This window comes from Myxine glutinosa, chromosome 8 (assembly GCF_964187855.1).
Source record: "Myxine glutinosa chromosome 8, kmMyxGlut1.1, whole genome shotgun sequence".
NCBI lineage: Eukaryota > Metazoa > Chordata > Myxini > Myxiniformes > Myxinidae > Myxine > Myxine glutinosa.
This window is the reverse complement of record NC_136268.1, coordinates 78,715,335-78,738,507: the sequence shown is the minus strand read 5'-3', so window position 1 is coordinate 78,738,507 and position 23,173 is coordinate 78,715,335. Positions and strand designations below refer to the sequence as shown.

Genomic DNA, 23,173 nt, shown 5'->3' with positions numbered 1-23,173 from the left:
TTAAAAACGTCATAACTCCAAAACCATGTGATGCATGACGTCATTCTCGCTGACTTTTTTTGTTCGTCATGGGTATGCGATTCTGCCTGCAAAGTTTGGCCTCGATCTGTTCAGTCGTTTAGGAGAAAATTGGATTTTAGTGGTTTTTCACTCAAACCAATATGGCGGCCGAACCACGTGACCTACGACGTCATTATAATTTTATTTCTGCATCAATTTATACCGAGAAGATGCTCAAGAAATTTCATCCTGATCGGGTAAAGTGTTTTACTTGCCGAATTATGACGTCAAAACGACAGCACCTATGACGTCATCCTTCACATATGTTATTCGGAATGGAGAGTTCTTTGCAATGAGACCTGTCTCAATTATTTATGTGCAGCGGTTTTTGAGATATAGAAGTGCAAAGGTTTTAGGTTTTTCCAAGATGGACCCGTACCACGTGACCTGTGACGTCATACTATTCACTAAAATATTACACTGGAGGAGTCCCTCCTATGGTGAAAATTTAATGTCAATTGGACTGACAGTTGCCGAGAAAATGAATTTTTAAAATGCAGACACGCACGCACATACGTACGTACGACGTACGGACTGACCCGAATGCTTAACCCTGCATTTCGCTTCGCGAGCGCAGGCTAATAATATGGAGAAGGCAAATTAATGATCTGGTCAAAAGGTCAAAAGTCAGCGTCACATAAAATCGTCAATTTTCTTGCGGTTGACATGAAATTTAAAGAATTTGCATATGGGGTCACTGAATTGGTTCACCAATCAAAAGCTAAAAGCCGATTGTATTTTTTTGATTAAAAAGGTCAAAGGTCAAGTTGCATAACATCAATTTTCATCCAATTGACCTGAAATTTAACGAATTTGCATATTGGGTCACAGTTCACCAATCAAAAGCGAGAAGTTGATTGTTTTTTTTTAAATCGCAAGGTCAAAGTTCAAGGCTGCATAAAATCATCTACTATTATTTTGTATTTTTTTAATGCAGTCATCATTTTTAGCATACGGAAGAAGAAGACGCTTGTGATATACAAAGCGGACGCGCAGACAGGCTTTGCATTCTCAGATGCTTTCTAATATATTTTTCAATCGATTAAACTTCCTTCAGCTGTTGATACATACGAATCCATGGCTCCAGCAGAAATCATGTTTATTTATTTAACTGCCCCATTTCTTCTCACCTTGTGTGGTTGACCAGGAACGTTTTTTGTCCAGGTCTTTGACGAACTGGTTGTTCAGGCCATTGCTGGATTAACCATTAGGCAGACAAGGCATGTGCCTTAGGGCCAGCCAAAAATTCGGGCCACAAAAATGGACAAGCAGTTTTCGTCAATTTTTATTATTTTAAACAAATTATTTCTAATGATTATGCAGCGGTTTGGCGTTCTGACAGAGTTTGACTCTATGACCGACGAGGATATCAACACTGCTATTACAGGGCTTGTCAGTGTGTATCACAAGGATCTGAATACTGATTTTGCGTCAGAGTTCCATCAGTTCATTTGCTGGTATAAAGACCAACTGCCCTCAAGTTCCCCCTCAACAGGGTGTGCACAGGCACAGCATATGTTTGAGCTGCTGCACACCACTGGAGTTCATGCAGCCTTTCCAAACACTGCAGTGGCTCTCCGAATATACTTAGCACTGATGGCCACCAATTGCTCAGGAGAACGCTCATTTTCGCAGCTAAAGAGAATCAAAGATGTGAAGCGTTCTCCCATGCATCAACAGCGTCTTTGTGCGTTGGCCCTTTTGTGCATTGAAAGTGATTTGCTCCGAGAACTGGACTTCAGTTCCGTAATTGAAGAGTTTGCAGTTGTAAACGCGCGCAAGGTTACAATCTAAGGTCTAGTAAACTGTAAAGCAAAGTGCCAAATCTGTGCGTGTTTTGTCATGCATATATTCATACACTGCAAATTGTACAGACTAAACTAGTTTGAAAGTAGTTTCCTTTCACATTAAATATTTGTCTTTTTTTGTATTAAATATTTTGTTCATGAATCAGTTCATCTTTTGAGTACCAGTTCACTGGTAATTCCCTGTTTGTCGTTAAAGGCGGCAAAAAGGGTTGGCGTCAGGAAGGGCATCTGGCCGTAAAACATTGCTTCAAAAAGGGGACCAAAAAAACCAACAACAACCACGGTTCCCGAAAAAGGCCAACCCCCGCTTTGCGGGGAAAAATGGCCTCTAAAGGTGTTTTTTTTTTTAATCAGTGCATCTTTTGTCTGGGGTCCATTTCCATGAGCCCGAGATCTAATTTAAATTGTTCAAGCCATTCTCTAAAATTTCAAAATGTGCCTTAGGGCCAGCCGAGGCTTAATCCGGCACTGGTTCAGGCCTGGCGTTCGACTGAAGGAGGAAGGAATTTAAAACTCGCCTACTCTTTTCCGAAGGCACCCTGAGTTCTTCAAAAGGTTTATGGGTTTATATTCGGGTCGAGAATCGAACCCAGACGAGACAGCTCAAAGACTCTGCACCTAATCACCACCATCCTATTCGAGCCACTTGCATCATTATGATGTCCTATAATTACTCATCATTCTGTGGTTCATTCATTCAATCATTCTGTTCAATCATTCTGTGGTAATATGTGCCCTCACCTGTTCACCATATTCCTTCCCCGCTGCTCTTCATTTGATCTCTTTGTCCTTCATCTAATGTTGCATTTATCTCATTAATTTATAGATGAAAAACGTCGCTTTCTGCCGTTCTCCTAACTGGAGCCCAACACGTTGTTTTTCAGCCGAACTTGGCATCGAGCGCCTCCCAGCGTCGGCATCGATGACCGAGGACCCCGTGCAAACGATCAGGGGTCTACCAGGGCAAGACCATGGAATGAGGGCAAGATCATGGAATGAGGGCAAGACCATGGAATGAGGGCAAGATCATGGAACGAGACCCGCACGGGTACCAAACTTCTCCATCTTCCAATTGGCTTCACTTATGCTGCAGCTGGAGCCTGGAATATCAATAGATCGTTTTAGTGATAGATCCACGTCCACATTGAGCAAACGCATGATGGATTCACACCCACATGTAAATGAACCTTGTATCACGAGCTTTGTGGAAACCACGTGATCTCTTCGCCTTTGATTACATGCCTATTTCCCCCCTCTTTTGAGTGCAAAAGATGACCTTTATATCCGATAAAATGTGATAAAATGTTCCAAAGGTTTCATATCATGGGTTTTCCTATTTGCATTAGTTTTAAATTCCTCGATTTTCTATCGGCTTATATAAATTAACCGATTGAAGAGCATTTCGCTATTTCTGAAAAGGGATTTCAAATAAATCTGACAACTATTTCATGAGGCTCTGATGCTGTATCGTCAGCAATCAATTAATTAATTAATCAACCAATCCATCGGATCAGCTGACACAGCCCTGGGTCCCATTTGTGGGTTTTGGTCAATATTTAGTGGAGATCACGAGCACTCACTCGATGGGAAGTGCCATGGGAATCGAACACTCGACATTGGAATGAAAAAGTCTTTTTAAACAACTCGAGCAAACGGTCGTGTCTGTCGTGTTAGTAAATGATGATAATGTCACTGTTGAAATATTTACCAACGCATTCCTGTTTATGAAATGAGGGGCAAAATGAGGAAACCGAGAGGACAGCTCTCTGCGGTCTGAAGAGCAGACTAAGGAATTCATGAATGGAATTAAAACTGCCCGCGGAAATTACACGTAATGGAAAATATGATTTCATGTTTCTCAACTCCAACTTTCCCCCTAACCCCAAGGTTTAAATACCCTCATCACTACAAGTCTTCAACACTCCCTAATCCCACCGTAAGTCCTCAACTCCCCCACCCCAATGATTCAATATCCTCCTCTCGTCAAGTCTTCAACCCTCCTTCTCGTCCAAAGTACCGAACCGCCCCCCCCCCACACCCCACCCTAAGTCGTCAATTCACCCACCCCGATGTTATAGCCACCCCTTCACCAACCCCAACTGTGTCCTCCCCTACCCCCTTTCTTCCCATACACCAAAGCAAGAGGGATTTTTTAAAATCACTGCATAAAGTATTATTTAGTCATTAACCTCATTTAAATAGTAGAATATTTAACTTTTCCCTCCCCTATTGGTTCACGAGTTATCAAGTGACCACTATATTCGTCATGTGTGTGTGTCTGTGTGTGTGTCTGTGTGTGTGTCTGTCTGTCCGCAGCATAACTACCTGATGATGTCATCCGATCTTGATGAAACTTGGGTGGGAGGTTGATATCATGATCTAGTTGTGTCCTGCCTAGAGTGGGCGTATTGCGCCCATTGTGGGCGCAGCCACGCCCGAAAAAGATGTATTTTTAGGGGGTAATCGAGTTCAAGCTACATTTTCTCCGAGGGGTTTGGCGGAATCTGACAGGGGTTTCGGTATTTGGTTAGGCCAATGTCATGTGTCTAGCCCCACGGAACTATATTTTTCATTTTTCTATTTTTTTTTTCATTTTTTTTTTTCATTTCATTTTTCACCGAATTTTCGGCATTGTGAAGCTAACTAACCTCATAACTGATTATACATTATTTTCTATCTCATTTCAGGTCAGTAACCTTCGTTTTGACATTTCCATTCCTGGCCTGTCCAGGCCTGTTTCGGTTATAGTCTGTTCTTTGTCATTGAATACCGCTCGCTCATGAACCATCGTCGTCTCCTGACTTGTCCACCTTATTATTATTATGCCATTACCAACTTTAGGAAAACCCATCAAAACAAGGACACTATGGTTCATACATATTGTCGCGTGCATCCCTCGGTTAATACCGTAGGATCGCGGATGACCCAAACGGTCAGACTTAAATGGAGGCGACGATCAATGACGGATTCGACTATAAAAGCACGGGAGGAAGAAGGAAGAGGAAGAAGCGGCAAGCTCTTACCTGACGCCCCGACGGCAGCCCTCGATCCTGTAGGGAATGAACTCAAAACGGACACGGGGGTAAAATGTACAAAAATAAAGAGTTATTACGGAACCCGATACAACGAAACACGACGGAAGAACTAATTCTAAATTGGGATCCCGCACACCTCACTGCTACAACAGCACAGGGGAATGAATTAAATAAAAGAAGCGTCGTGCTGTGCATTCGTGGGTACAAGCTTATCTCAGTCTGGCTGGATGTGTCCGTCAGGAATCGCCCAGGCTCCAGCGCTCGCACGAAGCAGGCCTCCGTCTGCCTCGCTCCCGCTCTGCTAGGCCCCAAGCCTCCCGCTCGCCCTGCTCGTCGGTCGCACGCGAGGTCCCGTGGTTTATAGCACCAAGCCTCGCTCCAAGCACCAAGCACCAAGCACCAAGGGCACCGAGAAGAATGCAGGGAAGACGCCAACGACCACCAGGGAAGAACGCAGGGAAGAAGAACCAGGGAAGCAGAACAACGACCAACAGGGAAGAACGCAGGGAACAAGCACCAGGGAAGACGACGGCCGAACACACCGAAACCCCAGAAAACCCGCCAGCCAGTCGTTTTGTCCCCCATGGTCTGACATCAGTTCTCCCACGTTCCCAATCAGTCCCACCCTTCTTTGCGGTCTTTCCCGCCTTCTGACGTCACCGGCGCTTGTCCTCCAACTAGCGACCTGCTTTTAAATCATGTTTTGGTGCCTTCCGCCCTGATTGCCCGAATGTTCATGCCTTCCGCACTGATTGGCCGCGGTGTCCACGGTCGGTGGCCAATCAGTGCGCCGCTCCCTTCCACCAACCAATCACACGTTCTCTGGGCATGGTTCCAGCCTGCCTTGCATGGTGCTCGTTACTATGCCAGCTGGTGATGTGGCTGCCTGCAGCCACATCGGCGTTGCCCCGATCTGGCTTCCTGCCTGTTCTCTTCCAAAGTCATTGTGGTGGTGGGGAATTATTTAATGTGTGCACTAATGGACCTATCTAAGTGTTTATATGAGTGCGTTGCCATAGGGGACACTAGATTGCTCACAGAGGGAATGACAAATGAGGGAATTTTACCCATAATCCCTGTACTAATTAGCATTCCCCGCCCCCTCGTGGCGGGTACACAGATACAACTTATTCCGACATCCGGGCTATACACAGAACTTATTACAGGTAGACTCCCTATCACGACAGTTGAGTACCTACCTATGCAGATCTACCTGGCTCTAGATATTCCTCCAACCCTCCCCCCCACCCCCCCCCCCCCCCGACATAACAATATCATGGTTTATTACGCCACGGATGCGAGATGAAAATCTGGGTTAAGCAATTGCCTAAAGTCAGTTTATGATTGAGGAACAACTTAATTTCAATGAATGTTATATTTTGAACCCGAATCGAACATGGATCAGCTAATGAACCTGTAGTATATCACTACTCTGGCTCTGAATTTGGCCCGATTACACATGCACAGAGAGGAGTGAGATAATGTTATTTTTTCTCTGTCTGCCTGTCTGACAGCAAAACAAAACTGAAAATCATTGCAAACAGGAAACTGTTTGTAAGGGCGTTATAAAGGTCACAAACAACAGGCACTAATAACTCTTGTAATGTCTTAAATAAAGTGGTGTAATAGATACTGCAAAAGCAGTTAGTCAGGTTCACTATGTTTTTTCGTTCAAAATCATGGTAGATTATCAAACCTATACATTTTTGGAAACGTTATTACATGGAAAATCTGAAAATCAATGTTTACATTTGCCAATTCCGACCAATTCGATTCGACCAATTCGATTCGACCAATTCGACCAATTCGACCAATTCCATTCGACCAATTCGACCATTCGACCATTCGACCAATCGCTTCGATCGACCATTCGACCAATTCGATCGATTCGATTCGATTCGATTCGATCGACCATTCGACCAATTCGATTTGCCAATCAATTTGACCGACCTTTGCTTGTGTGGAACGGACTGTGAAAACGATGCGGGTTATATTGTCGGATACGACACACAGGACAGTGATGACGAACTCTAAATGGCATATTCTGTAATCGTGTATGTTTGATGCAATTGACTGCCTGTGTATATTTTGTCATTGACTGCCTGTGTAGATGTGAAGTTATACTGACTGCATGTGTATATATGATTTTGCTGACTGCCTGTGTATGTTTGGTGATATGAATTATTGTGACACATTTTGATGTTATTAACTGCCTGTACAAAATGATAACATGTATTTGATTATGCAACTTATCGCGAATATAAAGACAGTATTTTGCAATTCAAAACCTTTGATTCGTGTCTTACCATTCCCCATAGCACTAATTTGATACTTTCATTGGATTCCTTGTCCCTGAAAATATAGGTTTAGTATATTTTAAAAAGTTGTTAGGGTAATTAGAGGCAGAAATAGAACAAAAATATGTATTTTACAGTGGCCATTTTGGAAATCCAAAATGGCCGCCATACAGGTATCTCTCCAAATGTAAACATTGATTTTTAGTTTCCTTATGCTATAACCTTTCCAAAAATGTATATGTTTGCTAATCTACCATGATTTTGAACGAAATATAATTTATTGACATAGTGAACCTGACTCAGTGGTAAATTCCAGAATTAATCAATTTATATGACTTTTACAATCTATATTTCATTTAAATTGAAATATATACTTTAACACTGCAGAACACAAATTGGCTGCTGTGCACTTTCAAAACCCATGTATAAAGGTGGTATATTTAAGACAGCTTCAATAGTGCAAAACTTCTGAAATTTTTTAAACAATCTTTAAAATCATTATTTTATTTAAATTGGAGTTTTATTTAAATTAAATAGTATTCTCTCGCTTTAAACGTGTTCACTTTGAATGATTTTGAAGTGAAACAATTTATCTATTAACACCAAAAAATTGATATACATGTTGTGGTTCACAGTTAAACGACTTGTAAAATACAGTATATGGTGAGAACAAGGTGAGCGCCTCATTTCAAATTGCATTATAGGAAATGCATTATGGGAAACCAACAGTGCATTATGGGAAATCCCACCAAAACAAGAAGCAACGCTTCAGTCCACTGTACATACATTAATTATCATAGAAAGTTGTCTTTACAGCTGTGGAGGAACTCTGAAAAGAGTTTGAAACCGCAAAGGGATTACCTTGTGTAGCTTTTCTTGTTCTTTTATGCAAATTGTTTTGGCTACTAGAGCATGGGAGGAGTCAATTTATCTATAATCCTAGCCACCTGGGGTAATTGATTAGGTGAGAGCAAATTGGTTATTCCTTTTAGTCACAGGTGAGAGATGTGATTGGGTGTCTGTTTTTCATATACAGTATATATATATATGACAAGGATGTCTGTCCATTCGTCTTTTTGTGGTTGTTTGTGGTTACGCTGATTGGCTGTGTGAGGCTAGGTGCACTGTGATTGGCTCCTGACAAGATTATCGTATAGGCTTATCAAAAGCTGATATTGAAAATCTGATTCAATCTTTTTACGATTGGAATTCATGGCCCAAATAATGATGTTTAAATATAGAATGAAATCGAAAAATAATTCGGAAAAAACTATTTTTAAATAAACCCAATATATAATTAAATAATACGCTGTGCTCGGTGTGAGGTAAATGAGGCTGTGCTTATATACCGTAGGTTTGTGAATTTCACATTAACGCCTGAAGCACATCAAATAAATACCACCAAATGTTTCGACCCATTCATGTTTAGTATCCTATTTTGACCTGTTCCCGTTTCCCATTCCCTTAATGCAAATAATTCATCGCATGTAATCCATAACTTTATGTGTATAATTCCACATGTTTTGTTGAGATTTGTGCACCCGTCATGATTGCACTGTATAGTTGTATTAAAAGCTGATGTATTTGATGAATTGGTTTTATTCTACACCATATTTTTATTTTATTTTATTCCCAGCCAGGGACACCAGTCGTGATCTTTTTGGATTCGGTTCCACTTTTTGTGACAACTTTTGCTGCTTCCGTGAATATCATTGTATGTTCTGTGTTCTTGCTCTTCACGAACCTTGATGATGTATATAAAAAAGAATTTAAAATCCAGTATTATTTTGTTATGCATCTCTTTATTAATATAATTGTTCATTAATAATGTAGTGCCACAAGTGCGTAAGATCACAATCCATGTCGCGACTGTTATTGATACGGATCCCAGTGGAGTGTTTCTATGTACGTCCGCACACTACGACATCTTCTTTTTTCACTGGCAATGTATTTTGCTCCCAAAAATGCCTGTTTGCAGTTTTGAACTCCAACCCCTGCCCTGTACTTTTACCCGATTATCTACCGTTGGAAAGGTAATCATCGATTTGCTTGGTTGAAAAAAAAACGTTGGCATGGTTACATTTAAATTTTAAGATTACCAAACACATGAAACAAGTATTTCGTTCAGTGCACTGTTATTGTAACTTTTTTTTCAGTGCACGGTTACACCTGTGTAAATGATTTCGCGTTTTTCAAGGATGAAGGTAAATTGTTTGGCAATGTGCTTTTGAATCCCCCCTCAAACGTTTTGAATCCCCCACACCCTCACGTTCCCGTTTACTTGCGTGTGACGCACTTGTTACTGACCGTAAACACGCCGGCTCAACAATGAATCCGAGCAAATGCGAAACATCGTGACAAATGCCTTCATTGGACTCCGTATCGAGAAATTCCCACGAGCGAAATTCTTTTCATGCACGAGGAGCGCCGAGGGCTCGTGCGTGCAAATTGGATGAAATGGTTGTGAAACTCAATGTTTGGGAAATGTGCAGCAATGAGCGTTGGGATCCGCAAGCTATACCGTGTTCCGTGCAAGGCAAGTGTTGTAACTGCTGTGCCCATTCTATATATTGCGACGCACTTCATGTACCTTATAGAGCCGCAGTGCAGCGACGCATAACGCACAGACTTCAAGTACAGAAAAGCGCGTTTCTGCTTCATATGAGACTTATGAGGCACGGTTCAGCCTGGCGGAGGTATACGCTCTACCGAGTGCCATTCTACTTCATTCTGTTTCGCTAAGTTTCGCTCTATGAGATATTTTTAACCTCCCCCCTGCCCCCACCTTCCGTGCGCGCGAAGTGAAAAGTGAGGTTAAGCAATTGGTTGAATATGTACGTACGTGCCTACATTTTGTCAAGAGCGTACATCGAAAACCGTTCAACAAAGAAAATTGAAACTTTATAACATATTACATGACTATTTGATACAGCGCATATTGAGCAACAACAACAACAAGTGTTATTCTATTCTTATTCCAAAAAAAGGAAGACACTTCTAAAGCCTAAAACAATTCTCTACACCCGCTAAGGAATAGGGTCCCGACACACTTCCCTACACCTACGATAGAACGATTAAAATACAAAATCCCCCAAAAATCCAACTTTTTCAAAATTTTCCAAAAAATTATTCAAACAAAACCATTATATTATATTTTATTTTATGATATATTGGTTTTATTACATATTTCTTATATTTTCAATTTTTTCTTCCGAAAACACTTCCTGGCATTTACTGATGAAATTCTGAAAGTTTGACGAAGATCCGTTCAGCCATCTCCGAGAAACAATCTGAGAAACAATCCCAACGCAAGTAAAAAATAAAGTGTCTTTTTAAAAATGTAATTGAGTATGGAAACGACTCAGGAAATAAGTAAAATAATGAAAGTGAAAAAACAAGGTTCGAGTCCAAACCCTCGAGCAACTAAATGGTAGACCTTCATATTCATAGAATACTTACCTACACAGTCTTGAGAAGGACTTGGTGTGAGCCAACTCTTCGGGTTTTAAAAAAATATCTCTGAGGATTAGCCTTTGTTTAACTCACCATGTAAGTTCTGAAGGGGTGGGCACCATCCCAAGTAATATGCACTATATCAAACGGTCATGTAACGTGGGAAAGTTTAAATTTCCTCCGTTGAACGGTTTTTGATGTACGCTCAATATGCGCCATATCAAATGGTCATGTAACATGTGGGAAAGTTTCTGCCGTTGAACAGTTTTCGATGCACGCTCCATATGCACTGTATGATTGTCAATATGATTGTCATGGGGCCCACAAGGCTAACCCCCACTCTAGCAGGGAAAATGTCTTAAAATGCCAGTTGTTGTTGTTGTTGTTGCTCAATATGCGCTGTATCAAATAGTCATGTAATATGTTATAAAGTGTCAATTTTCTTTGTTGAACGGTTTTCGATGTACGTTCTTGACAAAATGTAGGCACGTATGTACATATGCAACCAATTGCTTAACCTCACTTTTCACTTCGCGCGCACGGGAGGTGGGGGCGGGGGGAGGTTAAAAATCACTCAGAGAGCGAAACTTAGCTAAACAGAATGAAGTAGAATGGCACTCGGTAAAGCGTATACCTCTGCCAGGCTGAACCGTTTCGTTTTGTATCATACTGATAGGCGTGATCTGAACCAAAATTGAATCGGCTTTTTCTTGTCTCCTGTTAAAATTTGATTGATATGAAAACGTGAGCTGATTTGAAAATGCTGTTAAAATTTCAAGTCAGTCAGCCAAAAATTGCTAATTTCAGAAATTTTGGCCTTTGTTGACCTTTTGGCCTATGCTGACCTCAAAAATAGTTGGTGGTTGAATTCACTAACCTGCTATGCAAATCCTCTTCAAATTTCAAGTCAATCAGATGAAAATTGACAGTTTAAAAAAATTGTGGCCGATGTTGACCTTTCGGACTATGTTGACTTCAAAAATAGTTGGTGGTTGAATTCTGTGACCTGATGTGCAAATCCTTTTCAAATTTCAAGTCAATCAGATGAAAATTGACAATTTTAGAAATGTCGGCCTATGTTGACCTTTTGGCCTTTGTTGACCTCAAAAGTAGTTGGTGGTTGAATTATGTGACATGCTATGCAAATCCTCTTCAAATTTTAAGTCAATTGGATGAAAGTTGACAATTTTAGATATTTGACCTTTGTTAAACCTTTGATCTATGTCGACCTTTTGGTCTACATTGACCTCAAAAATAATTGATGGGTAAATTTGTAGACTTGATATGCAAATCCTCTTCAAATTTCAAGTCAATTAGATAAAAATTGGCAATTTTAGAAATTCGGCCTATGTTGACCTCAAAAAGGGTGACTGCAATATCAAATCGTCATGTAACAGGTGGTAAAGTTTCAATTTCCTCCACTGAACGGTTTTGGATGTACGCTCTTAACAAAATGCAGACACGTACGTATGTATGCGCCGATTGCTTAACCCTGTTTTTGCTTCGCAGCGCAGTGTAAATATAGACTTCTATAGAAAGTTATCCGAGGAGTCCCACTTCGGGTAATGATCATGCAGCATACATACGATTGTCGTGCAACAGTTCAGACTCATGTGGAGTGCCAACTCCGTGGAGATTGCTCGCATGTGCTCTCCTTTAAAAGCGCTCAAGTTAACTGGACTCCTGGCAGGTTGTGCGCGTAAAAGCGCTTGACGAGCGAGCTCTCCATGACGGTTGCTCTCAAATCCTCACATCGATTGTTAAATTGCTGAGCTCACTCTGGAAATCTCAACATGGCCTGGAGCCAGGTCGTACGTCTGTATCGGCCGCCTCTCCCCACTTCGCCTTTGGGTCCCTTGCTCATGGCCGCTCTTCTTTGCCGTTTCGATCGAGGATTCGATCGCTTTGCATCGTCGCTGGATCAGTGGATCAATGCCCTAATCACCGAGGTGTTATCGCCATTTTGCAACTACAGTTCTGATTAACTATTTAATAAAACATTTGCGCAACATTTTAGAGCAGGTTCTCTCGGTGAGGCATCCACTTATTAACCACAGAGGCCGATAGCTTGCTCTGTTTATTAAATTATTAACCACAGTGGCCGATAGCTTGCTCTGTTTATTAAATTATTAACCACAGAGGCCGATAGCTTGCTTTGTTTATTAAATTATTAACCATAGAGGCCGATAGCTTGCTTTGTTTATTAAATTATTAACCACAGAGGCCGATAGCTTGCTCTGTGTATTCAATTGTTAACCACAGTGGCCCGATAGCTTGCTCTGTTTATTAAATTATTAACCATAGAGGCCGATAGCTTGCTCTGTTTATTAAATTATTAACCATAGAGGCCGATAGCTTGCTCTGTTTATTAAATTATTAACCACAGTGGCCGATAGCTTGCTCTGTTTATTAAATTATTAACCACAGAGGCCGATAGCTTGCTTTGTTTATTAAATTATTAACCATAGAGGCCGATAGCTTGCTTTGTTTATTAAATTATTAACCACAGAGGCCGATAGCTTGCTCTGTGTATTCAATTGTTAACCACAGTGGCCCGATAGCTTGCTCTGTGTATTCAATTGTTAACCACAGTGGCCCGATAGCTTGCTCTGTGTATTCAATTGTTAACCACAGTGGCCCGATAGCTTGCTCTGTGTATTCAATTGTTAACCACAGTGGCCCGATAGCTTGCTCTGTTTATTAAATTATTAACCACAGAGCCCGATAGCTTGCTCTGTTTATTAAATTATTAACCACAGAGCCCGATAGCTTGCTCTGTTTATTAAATTGTTAACCACAGTGGCCCAATAGCTTGCTCTGTGTATTAAATTGTTAACCACAGTGGCCCGATAGCTTGCTCTGTTTATTAAATTGTTAACCACAGTGGCCCGATAGCTTGCTCTGTTTATTAAATTATTAACCACAGAGGCCGAAAGCTTGCTCTGTTTATTAAGTTATTAACCACAGTGGCCGATAGCTTGCTCTGTGTGTTAAATTGTTAACCACAGTGGCCCGATAGCTTGCTCTGTGTATTAAATTGTTAACCACAGAGGCCGATGGCTTGCTCTGTGTATTAAATTGTTAACCACAGTGGCCCGATAGCTTGCTCTGTTCATTAAATTATTAACCACAGTGGCCCGATAGCTTGCTCTGTTTATTAAATTATCAACCACAGTGGCCCGATAGCTTGCTCTGTGTATTAAATTATTAACCACAGTGGCCGATAGCTTGCTCTGTGTATTAAATTGTTAACCACAGTGGCCCGATAGCTTGCTCTGTGTATTAAATTATTAACCACAGTGGCCGACAGCTTGCTCTGTGTATTAAATTGTTAACCACAGTGGCCCGATAGCTTGCTCTGTGTAGTAAATTATTAACCACAGTGGCCCGATAGCTTGCTCTGTTTATTAAATTATTAACCACAGAGGCCGATAGCTTGCTCTGTGTATTAAATTATTATATTAACCACAGTGGCCCGATACCTTGCTTTGTTTATTAAATTATTAACCACAGAGGCCGATAGCTTGCTCTGTTTATTAAATTATTATATTAACCTCAGTGGCCGATAGCTTGCTCTGTGCATTAAATTGTTAACCACAGTGGCCCGATAGCTTGCTCTGTGTATTAAATTGTTAACCACAGTGGCCCGATAGCTTGATCTGTGTATTAAATTGTTAAACACAGTGGCCCGATAGCTTGCTCTGTGTGTTAAATTGTTAACCACAGTGGCCCGATAGCTTGCTCTGTGCATTAAATTATTAACCATAGTGGCTGGATAGCTTGCTCTGTGTATTAAATTGTTAAACACAGTGGCCCGATAGCTTGCTCTGTGTGTTAAATTGTTAACCACAGTGGCCCGATAGCTTGCTCTGTGTATTAAATTGTTAACCACAGTGGCCCGATAGCTTGCTCTGTGCATTAAATTGTTAACCACAGTGGCCCGATAGCTTGCTCTGTGTATTAAATTGTTAAACGCAGTGGCCCGATAGCTTGCTCTGTGTATTAAATTATTAACCACAGTGGCCCGATAGCTTGCTCTGTGTATTAAATTATTAACCACAGTGGCCCGATAGCTTGCTCTGTGCATTAAATTGTTAACCACAGTGGCCTGATCGCTTGCTTTGTTTATTAAATTATTAACAACAGTGGCGGATAGCTTGCTCTGTTTATTAAATTATTAACCACAGTGGCCCGATCGCTTGCTGTGTTTATTAAATTATTAACCACAGTGGCCGATAGCTTGCTCTGTTTATTAAATTATTAACCACAGTGGTCCATTCACTTGCTCTGTTTATTAAATTATTAACCACAGTGGCCGATAGCTTGCTGTGTGTATTAAATTATTAACCACAGTGGCCGATAGCTTGCTCTGTTTATTAAATTATAAACCACAGTGGCCCGATCGCTTGCTCTGTGTATTAAATTATTAACCACAGTGGCCTGATCGCTTGCTCTGTTTATTAAATTATTAACCACAGTGGCCCGATAGCTTGCTCTGTTTATTAAATTATTAACCACAGTGGCGGATAGCTTGCTCTGTTTATTAAATTATTAACCACAGTGGCCCGATCGCTTGCTGTGTTTATTAAATTATTAACCACAGTGGCCGATAGCTTGCTGTGTGTATTAAATTAGTAACCACAGTCGCCGATAGCTTGCTGTGTTTATTAAATTATTAACCACAGTGGCCCGATAGCTTGCTCTGTTTATTAAATTATTAACCAGAGTGGCGGATAGCTTGCTCTGTTTATTAAATTATTAACCACAGTGGCCCGATCGCTTGCTGTGTTTATTAAATTATTAACCACAGTGGCCGATAGCTTGCTGTGTGTATTAAATTATTAACCACAGTGGCCGATAGCTTGCTCTGTTTATTAAATTATAAACCACAGTGGCCCGATAGCTTGCTCTGTTTATTAAATTATTAACCACAGTGGTCCGATTGCTTGCTCTGTTCATTAAATTATTAACCACAGTGGCCGATAGCTTGCTGTGTGTATTAAATTATTAACCACAGTGGCCGATAGCTTGCTCTGTTTATTAAATTATTAACCACAGTGGTCCGATAGCTTGCTCTGTTTATTAAATTATTAACCACAGTGGTCCGATTGCTTGCTCTGTTTATTAAATTATTAACCACAGTGGTCCGATTGCTTGCTCTGTTTATTAAATTATTAACCACAGTGGCCGATAGCTTGCTGTGTGTATTAAATTATTAACCACAGTGGTCCGATTGCTTGCTCTGTTTATTAAATTATTAACCACAGTGGCCGATAGCTTGCTGTGTGTATTAAATTATTAACCACAGTGGTCCGATTGCTTGCTCTGTTTATTAAATTATTAACCACAGTGGTCCGATAGCTTGCTCTGTTTATTAAATTATTAACCACAGTGGCCGATAGCTTGCTCTGTGAATTAAATTATTAACCACAGTGGTCCGATAGCTTGCTCTGTTTATTAAATTATTAACCACAGTGGCCGAAAGCTTGCTCTGTTTATTAAATTATTAACCACAGTGGCCGATAGCTTGCTCTGTTTATTAAATTATTAACCACAGTGGTCCGATAGCTTGCTCTGTTTATTAAATTATTAACCACAGTGGCCGATAGCTTGCTGTGTGTATTAAATTATTAACCACAGTGGCCGATAGCTTGCTCTGTTTATTAAATTATTAACCACAGCGGCCGATAGCTTGCTCTGTTTATTAAATTATTAACCACAGTGGCCGATAGCTTGCTGTGTTTATTAAATTATTAACCACAGTGGCCGATAGCTTGCTCTGTTTATTAAATTATTAACCACAGTGGCCGATAGCTTGCTCTGTTTATTAAATTATTAACCACAGTGGCCGATAGCTTGCTGTGTGTATTAAATTATTAACCACAGTGGCCGATAGCTTGCTCTGTTTATTAAATTATTAACCACAGTGGCCGATAGCTTGCTCTGTTTATTAAATATTATAAACCACAGTGGCCGATAGCTTGCTCTGTTTATTAAATTATTAACCACAGTGGCCCGATTGCTTGCTCTGTGTATTAAATTATTAACCACAGTGGTCCGATCGCTTGCTCTGTTTATTAAATTATTAACCACAGAGGTCCGATCGCTTGCTCTGTTTATTAAATTATTAACCACAGTGGCCGATAGCTTGCTCTATTTATTAAATTATTAACCACAGTGGCCGATAGCTTGCTCTGTTTATTAAATTATTAACCACAGTGGCCGATAGCTTGCTCTGTTTATTAAATTATTAACCACAGTGGCCGATAGCTTGCTCTGTTTATTAAATTATTAACCACAGTGGCCGATAGCTTGCTCTGTTTATTAAATTATTAACCACAGTGGCCGATAGTGTTCTGTTTATTAAATTATTAACCACAGTGGCCGATAGCTTGCTCTGTTTATTAAATTATTAACCACAGTGGCCGATAGCTTGCTCTGTGTATTAAATTATTAACCACAGTGGCCGATAGCTTGCTCTATTTATTAAATTATAAACCACAGTGGTCCGATAGCTTGCTCTGTTTATTAAATTATTAACCATAGTGGCCCATAGCTTGCTGTGTGTATTAAATTATTAACCACAGTGGCCGATAGCTTGCTGTGAGTATTAAATTATTAACCACAGTGGCCGATAGCTTGCTCTATTTATTAAATTATTAACCACAGTGGCCGATAGCTTGCTCTGTTTATTAAATTATTAACCACAGTGGCCGATAGCTTGCTCTGTTTATTAAATTATTAACCACAGTGGCCGATAGCTTGCTGTGTGTATTAAATTATTAACCACAGTGGCCCTATAGCTTTCTCTGTTTATTAAATTATTAACCACAGAGGCCGATAGCTTGCTCTGTTTATTAAATTATTAAGCACAGTGGCCGATAGCTTGCTCTGTGTATTAAATTATTAACCACAGTGGCCGATAGCTTGCTGTGTGTATTAAATTATTAACCACAGTGGCCGATAGCTTGCTCTATTTATTAAATTATAAACCACAGTGGCCGATAGCTTGCTCTGTTTATTAAATTATTAACCACAGTGGCCGATAGCTTGCTCTATTTATTAAATTATAAACCACAGTGGCCGATAGCTTGCTCTGTTTATTAAATTATTAACCACAGTGGCCGATAGCTTGCTGTGTGTATTAAATTATTAACCACAGTGGCCGATAGCTTGCTGTGTTTATTAAATTATTAACCACAGTGGCTGATAGCTTGCTGTGTGTATTAAATTATTAACCACAGTGGCCGATAGCTTGCTGTGTGTATTAAATTATTAACCACAGTGGTCCGATTGCTTGCTCTGTTTATTAAATTATTAACCACAGTGGCGGATAGCTTGCTGTGTGTATTAAATTATTAACCACAGTGGCCGATAGCTTGCTGTGTGTATTAAATTATTAACCACAGTGGCGGATAGCTTGCTGTGTGTATTAAATTATTAACCACAGTGGCCGATAGCTTGCTTTGTGTATTAAATTATTATCCACAGTGGCCGATAGCTTGCTGTGTGTATTAAATTATTAACCACAGTGGCCGATAGCTTGCTTTGTGTATTAAATTATTATCCACAGTGGCCGATAGCTTGCTGTGTGTATTAAATTATTAACCACAGTGGCCGATAGCTTGCTTTGTGTATTAAATTATTAACCACAGTGGCCGATAGCTTGCTGTGTGTATTAAATTATTAACCACAGTGGCCGATAGCTTGCTGTGTGTATTAAATTATTAACCACAGTGGCCGATAACTTGCTCTATTTATTAAATTATAAACCACAGTGGCGATAGCTTGCTGTGTGCATTAAATTATTAACCACAGTGGCCGATAGCTTGCTGTGTGTATTAAATTATAAACCACAGTGGCGATAGCTTGCTGTGTGTATTAAATTATTAACCACAGTGGCCGATAGCTTGCTGTTTGTATTAAATTATTAACCACAGTGGCCGATAGCTTGCTGTGTGTATTAAATTATTAACCACAGTGGCCGATAGCTTGCTTTGTGTATTAAATTATTCTCCACAGTGGCCGATAGCTTGCTGTGTGTATTAAATTATTAACCACAGTGGCCGATAGCTTGCTTTGTGTATTAAATTATTAACCACAGTGGCCGATAGCTTGCTGTGTGTATTAAATTATTAACCACAGTGGCCGATAGCTTGCTTTGTGTATTAAATTATTAACCACAGTGGCCGATAGCTTGCTGTGTGTATTAAATTATTAACCACAGTGGCCGATAGCTTGCTTTGTGTATTAAATTATTAACCACAGTGGCCGATAGCTTGCTGTGTGTATTAAATTATTAACCACAGTGGCCGATAGCTTGCTGTGTGTATTAAATTATTAACCACAGTGGCCGATAGCTTGCTCTATTTATTAAATTATAAACCACAGTGGCGATAGCTTGCTGTGTGCATTAAATTATTAACCACAGTGGCCGATAGCTTGCTGTGTGTATTAAATTATTAACCACAGTGGCCGATAGCTTGCTGTGTGTATTAAATTATTAACCACAGTGGCCGATAGCTTGCTGTGTGTATTAAATTATTAACCACAGTGGCCGATACCTTGCTGTGTGTACTAAATTATTAACCACAGTGGCCGATAGCTTGCTGTGTGTATTAAATTATTAACCACAGTGGCCCAATAGCTTGTTCTGTGCATTAAATTGTTAACCACAGTGGCCTGATCGCTTGCTTTGTTTATTAAATTATTAACCACAGTGGCGGATAGCTTGCTCTGTTTATTAAATTATTAACCACAGTGGCCCGATCGCTTGCTGTGTTTATTAAATTATTAACCACAGTGGCCGATAGCTTGCTCTGTTTATTAAATTATTAACCACAGTGGTCCGTTCGCTTGCTCTGTTTATTAAATTATTAACCACAGTGGCCGATAGCTTGCTGTGTGTATTAAATTATTAACCACAGTGGCCGATAGCTTGCTCTGTTTATTAAATTATAAACCACAGTGGCCCGATCGCTTGCTGTGTTTATTAAATTATTAACCACAGTGGCTGATAGCTTGCTGTGTGTATTAAATTATTAACCACAGTGGCCGATAGCTTGCTCTGTTTATTAAATTATTAACCACAGTGGCCTGATCGCTGGCTCTCTTTATTAAATTATTAACCACAGTGGCCCGATAGCTTGCTCTGTTTATTAAATTATTAACCACAGTGGCGGATAGCTTGCTCTGTTTATTAAATTATTAACCACAGTGGCCCGATCGCTTGCTGTGTTTATTAAATTATTAACCACAGTGGCCGATAGCTTGCTGTGTGTATTAAATTATTAACCACAGTGGCCGATAGCTTGCTCTGTTTATTAAATTATAAACCACAGTGGCCCGATAGCTTGCTCTGTTTATTAAATTATTAACCACAGTGGTCCGATTGCTTGCTCTGTTTATTAAATTATTAACCACAGTGGCCGATAGCTTGCTGTGTGTATTGAATTATTAACCACAGTGGCCGATAGCTTGCTCTGTTTATTAAATTATTAACCACAGTGGTCCGATAGCTTGCTCTGTTTATTAAATTATGAACCACATTGGTCCGATTGCTTGCTCTGTTTATTAAATTATTAACCACAGTGGGTCCGATTGCTTGCTCTGTTTATTAAATTATTAACCACAGTGGCCGATACCTTGCTGTGTGTATTAAATTATTAACCACAGTGGTCCGATTGCTTGCTCTGTTTATTAAATTATTAACCACAGTGGCCGATAGCTTGCTGTGTGTATTAAATTATTAACCACAGTGGTCCGATTGCTTGCTCTGTTTATTAAATTATTAACCACAGTGGTCCGATTGCTTGCTCTGTTTATTAAATTATTAACCACAGTGGCCGATAGCTTGCTCTGTTTATTAAATTATTAACCACAGTGGCCGATAGCTTGCTCTGTGTATTAAATTATTAACCACAGTGGCCGATAGCTTGCTCTGTTTATTAAATTATTAACCACAGTGGCCGATAGTGTTCTGTTTATTAAATTATTAACCACAGTGGCCGATAGCTTGCTCTGTTTATTAAATTATTAACCACAGTGGCCGATAGCTTGCTCTGTGTATTAAATTATTAACCACAGTGGCTGATAGCTTGCTCTGTGTATTAAATTATTAACCACAGTGGCCGATAGCTTGCTCTATTTATTAAATTATAAACCACAGTGGCCGATCGCTTGCTCTGTTTATTAAATTATTAACCACAGTGGCCGATAGCTTGCTGTGTGTATTAAATTATTAACCACAGTGGCCGATAGCTTGCTCTATTTATTAAATTATTAACCACAGTGGCCGATAGCTTGCTCTGTTTATTAAATTATTAACCACATTGGCCGATAGCTTGCTCTGTTTATTAAATTATTAACCACAGTGGCCGATAGCTTGCTGTGTGTATTAAATTATTAACCACAGTGGCCCTATAGCTTTCTCTGTTTATTCAATTATTAACCACAGTGGCCGATAGCTTGCTCTATTTATTAAATTATTAAGCACAGTGGCCGATAGCTTGCTCTGTGTATTAAATTATTAACCACAGTGGCCGAAAGCTTGCTGTGTGTATTAAATTATTAACCACAGTGGCCGATAGCTTGCTCTGTTTATTAAATTATTAACCACAGTGGCCCAATAGCTTGTTCTGTGCATTAAATTGTTAACCACAGTGGCCTGATCGCTTGCTTTGTTTATTAAATTATTAACCACAGTGGCGGATAGCTTGCTCTGTTTATTAAATTATTAACCACAGTGGCCCGATCGCTTGCTGTGTTTATTAAATTATTAACCACAGTGGCCGATAGCTTGCTCTGTTTATTAAATTATTAACCACAGTGGTCCGTTCGCTTGCTCTGTTTATTAAATTATTAACCACAGTGGCCGATAGCTTGCTGTGTGTATTAAATTATTAACCACAGTGGCCGATAGCTTGCTCTGTTTATTAAATTATAAACCACAGTGGCCCGATCGCTTGCTGTGTTTATTAAATTATTAACCACAGTGGCTGATAGCTTGCTGTGTGTATTAAATTATTAACCACAGTGGCCGATAGCTTGCTCTGTTTATTAAATTATTAACCACAGTGGCCTGATCGCTGGCTCTCTTTATTAAATTATTAACCACAGTGGCCCGATAGCTTGCTCTGTTTATTAAATTATTAACCACAGTGGCGGATAGCTTGCTCTGTTTATTAAATTATTAACCACAGTGGCCCGATCGCTTGCTGTGTTTATTAAATTATTAACCACAGTGGCCGATAGCTTGCTGTGTGTATTAAATTATTAACCACAGTGGCCGATAGCTTGCTCTGTTTATTAAATTATAAACCACAGTGGCCCGATAGCTTGCTCTGTTTATTAAATTATTAACCACAGTGGTCCGATTGCTTGCTCTGTTTATTAAATTATTAACCACAGTGGCCGATAGCTTGCTGTGTGTATTGAATTATTAACCACAGTGGCCGATAGCTTGCTCTGTTTATTAAATTATTAACCACAGTGGTCCGATAGCTTGCTCTGTTTATTAAATTATGAACCACATTGGTCCGATTGCTTGCTCTGTTTATTAAATTATTAACCACAGTGGGTCCGATTGCTTGCTCTGTTTATTAAATTATTAACCACAGTGGCCGATACCTTGCTGTGTGTATTAAATTATTAACCACAGTGGTCCGATTGCTTGCTCTGTTTATTAAATTATTAACCACAGTGGCCGATAGCTTGCTGTGTGTATTAAATTATTAACCACAGTGGTCCGATTGCTTGCTCTGTTTATTAAATTATTAACCACAGTGGTCCGATTGCTTGCTCTGTTTATTAAATTATTAACCACAGTGGCCGATAGCTTGCTCTGTTTATTAAATTATTAACCACAGTGGCCGATAGCTTGCTCTGTGTATTAAATTATTAACCACAGTGGCCGATAGCTTGCTCTGTTTATTAAATTATTAACCACAGTGGCCGATAGTGTTCTGTTTATTAAATTATTAACCACAGTGGCCGATAGCTTGCTCTGTTTATTAAATTATTAACCACAGTGGCCGATAGCTTGCTCTGTGTATTAAATTATTAACCACAGTGGCTGATAGCTTGCTCTGTGTATTAAATTATTAACCACAGTGGCCGATAGCTTGCTCTATTTATTAAATTATAAACCACAGTGGCCGATCGCTTGCTCTGTTTATTAAATTATTAACCACAGTGGCCGATAGCTTGCTGTGTGTATTAAATTATTAACCACAGTGGCCGATAGCTTGCTCTATTTATTAAATTATTAACCACAGTGGCCGATAGCTTGCTCTGTTTATTAAATTATTAACCACATTGGCCGATAGCTTGCTCTGTTTATTAAATTATTAACCACAGTGGCCGATAGCTTGCTGTGTGTATTAAATTATTAACCACAGTGGCCCTATAGCTTTCTCTGTTTATTCAATTATTAACCACAGTGGCCGATAGCTTGCTCTATTTATTAAATTATTAAGCACAGTGGCCGATAGCTTGCTCTGTGTATTAAATTATTAACCAC

General features: G+C 39.8%; 3 long non-coding RNA genes across 4 annotated transcripts in view; 1 reads left to right on the top strand and 2 right to left on the bottom strand.

The window, feature by feature from the left end:
- Positions 1–3,315, top strand: part of LOC144893294 (uncharacterized) — an 83,536-nt gene extending 80,221 nt beyond the window's left edge. For both annotated transcript variants that reach the window (XR_013624327.1, XR_013624328.1), the window contains one exon: positions 2,753–3,315. This is a non-coding gene — a long non-coding RNA (uncharacterized LOC144893294). The remainder of the gene's footprint in view (positions 1–2,752) is intronic.
- The window catches only part of LOC144893295 (uncharacterized), a 67,746-nt gene extending 57,860 nt beyond the window's left edge, over positions 1–9,886 (bottom strand). The window contains exon 1 of the long non-coding RNA XR_013624329.1: positions 9,791–9,886. This is a non-coding gene — a long non-coding RNA (uncharacterized LOC144893295). The remainder of the gene's footprint in view (positions 1–9,790) is intronic.
- LOC137432616 (uncharacterized) overlaps positions 1–12,673 on the bottom strand; it is a 38,922-nt gene extending 26,249 nt beyond the window's left edge. Inside the window, exon 1 of the long non-coding RNA XR_013624326.1 lies at positions 12,240–12,673. This is a non-coding gene — a long non-coding RNA (uncharacterized LOC137432616). The remainder of the gene's footprint in view (positions 1–12,239) is intronic.
- Positions 12,674–23,173: the final 10,500 nt, after the last annotated feature.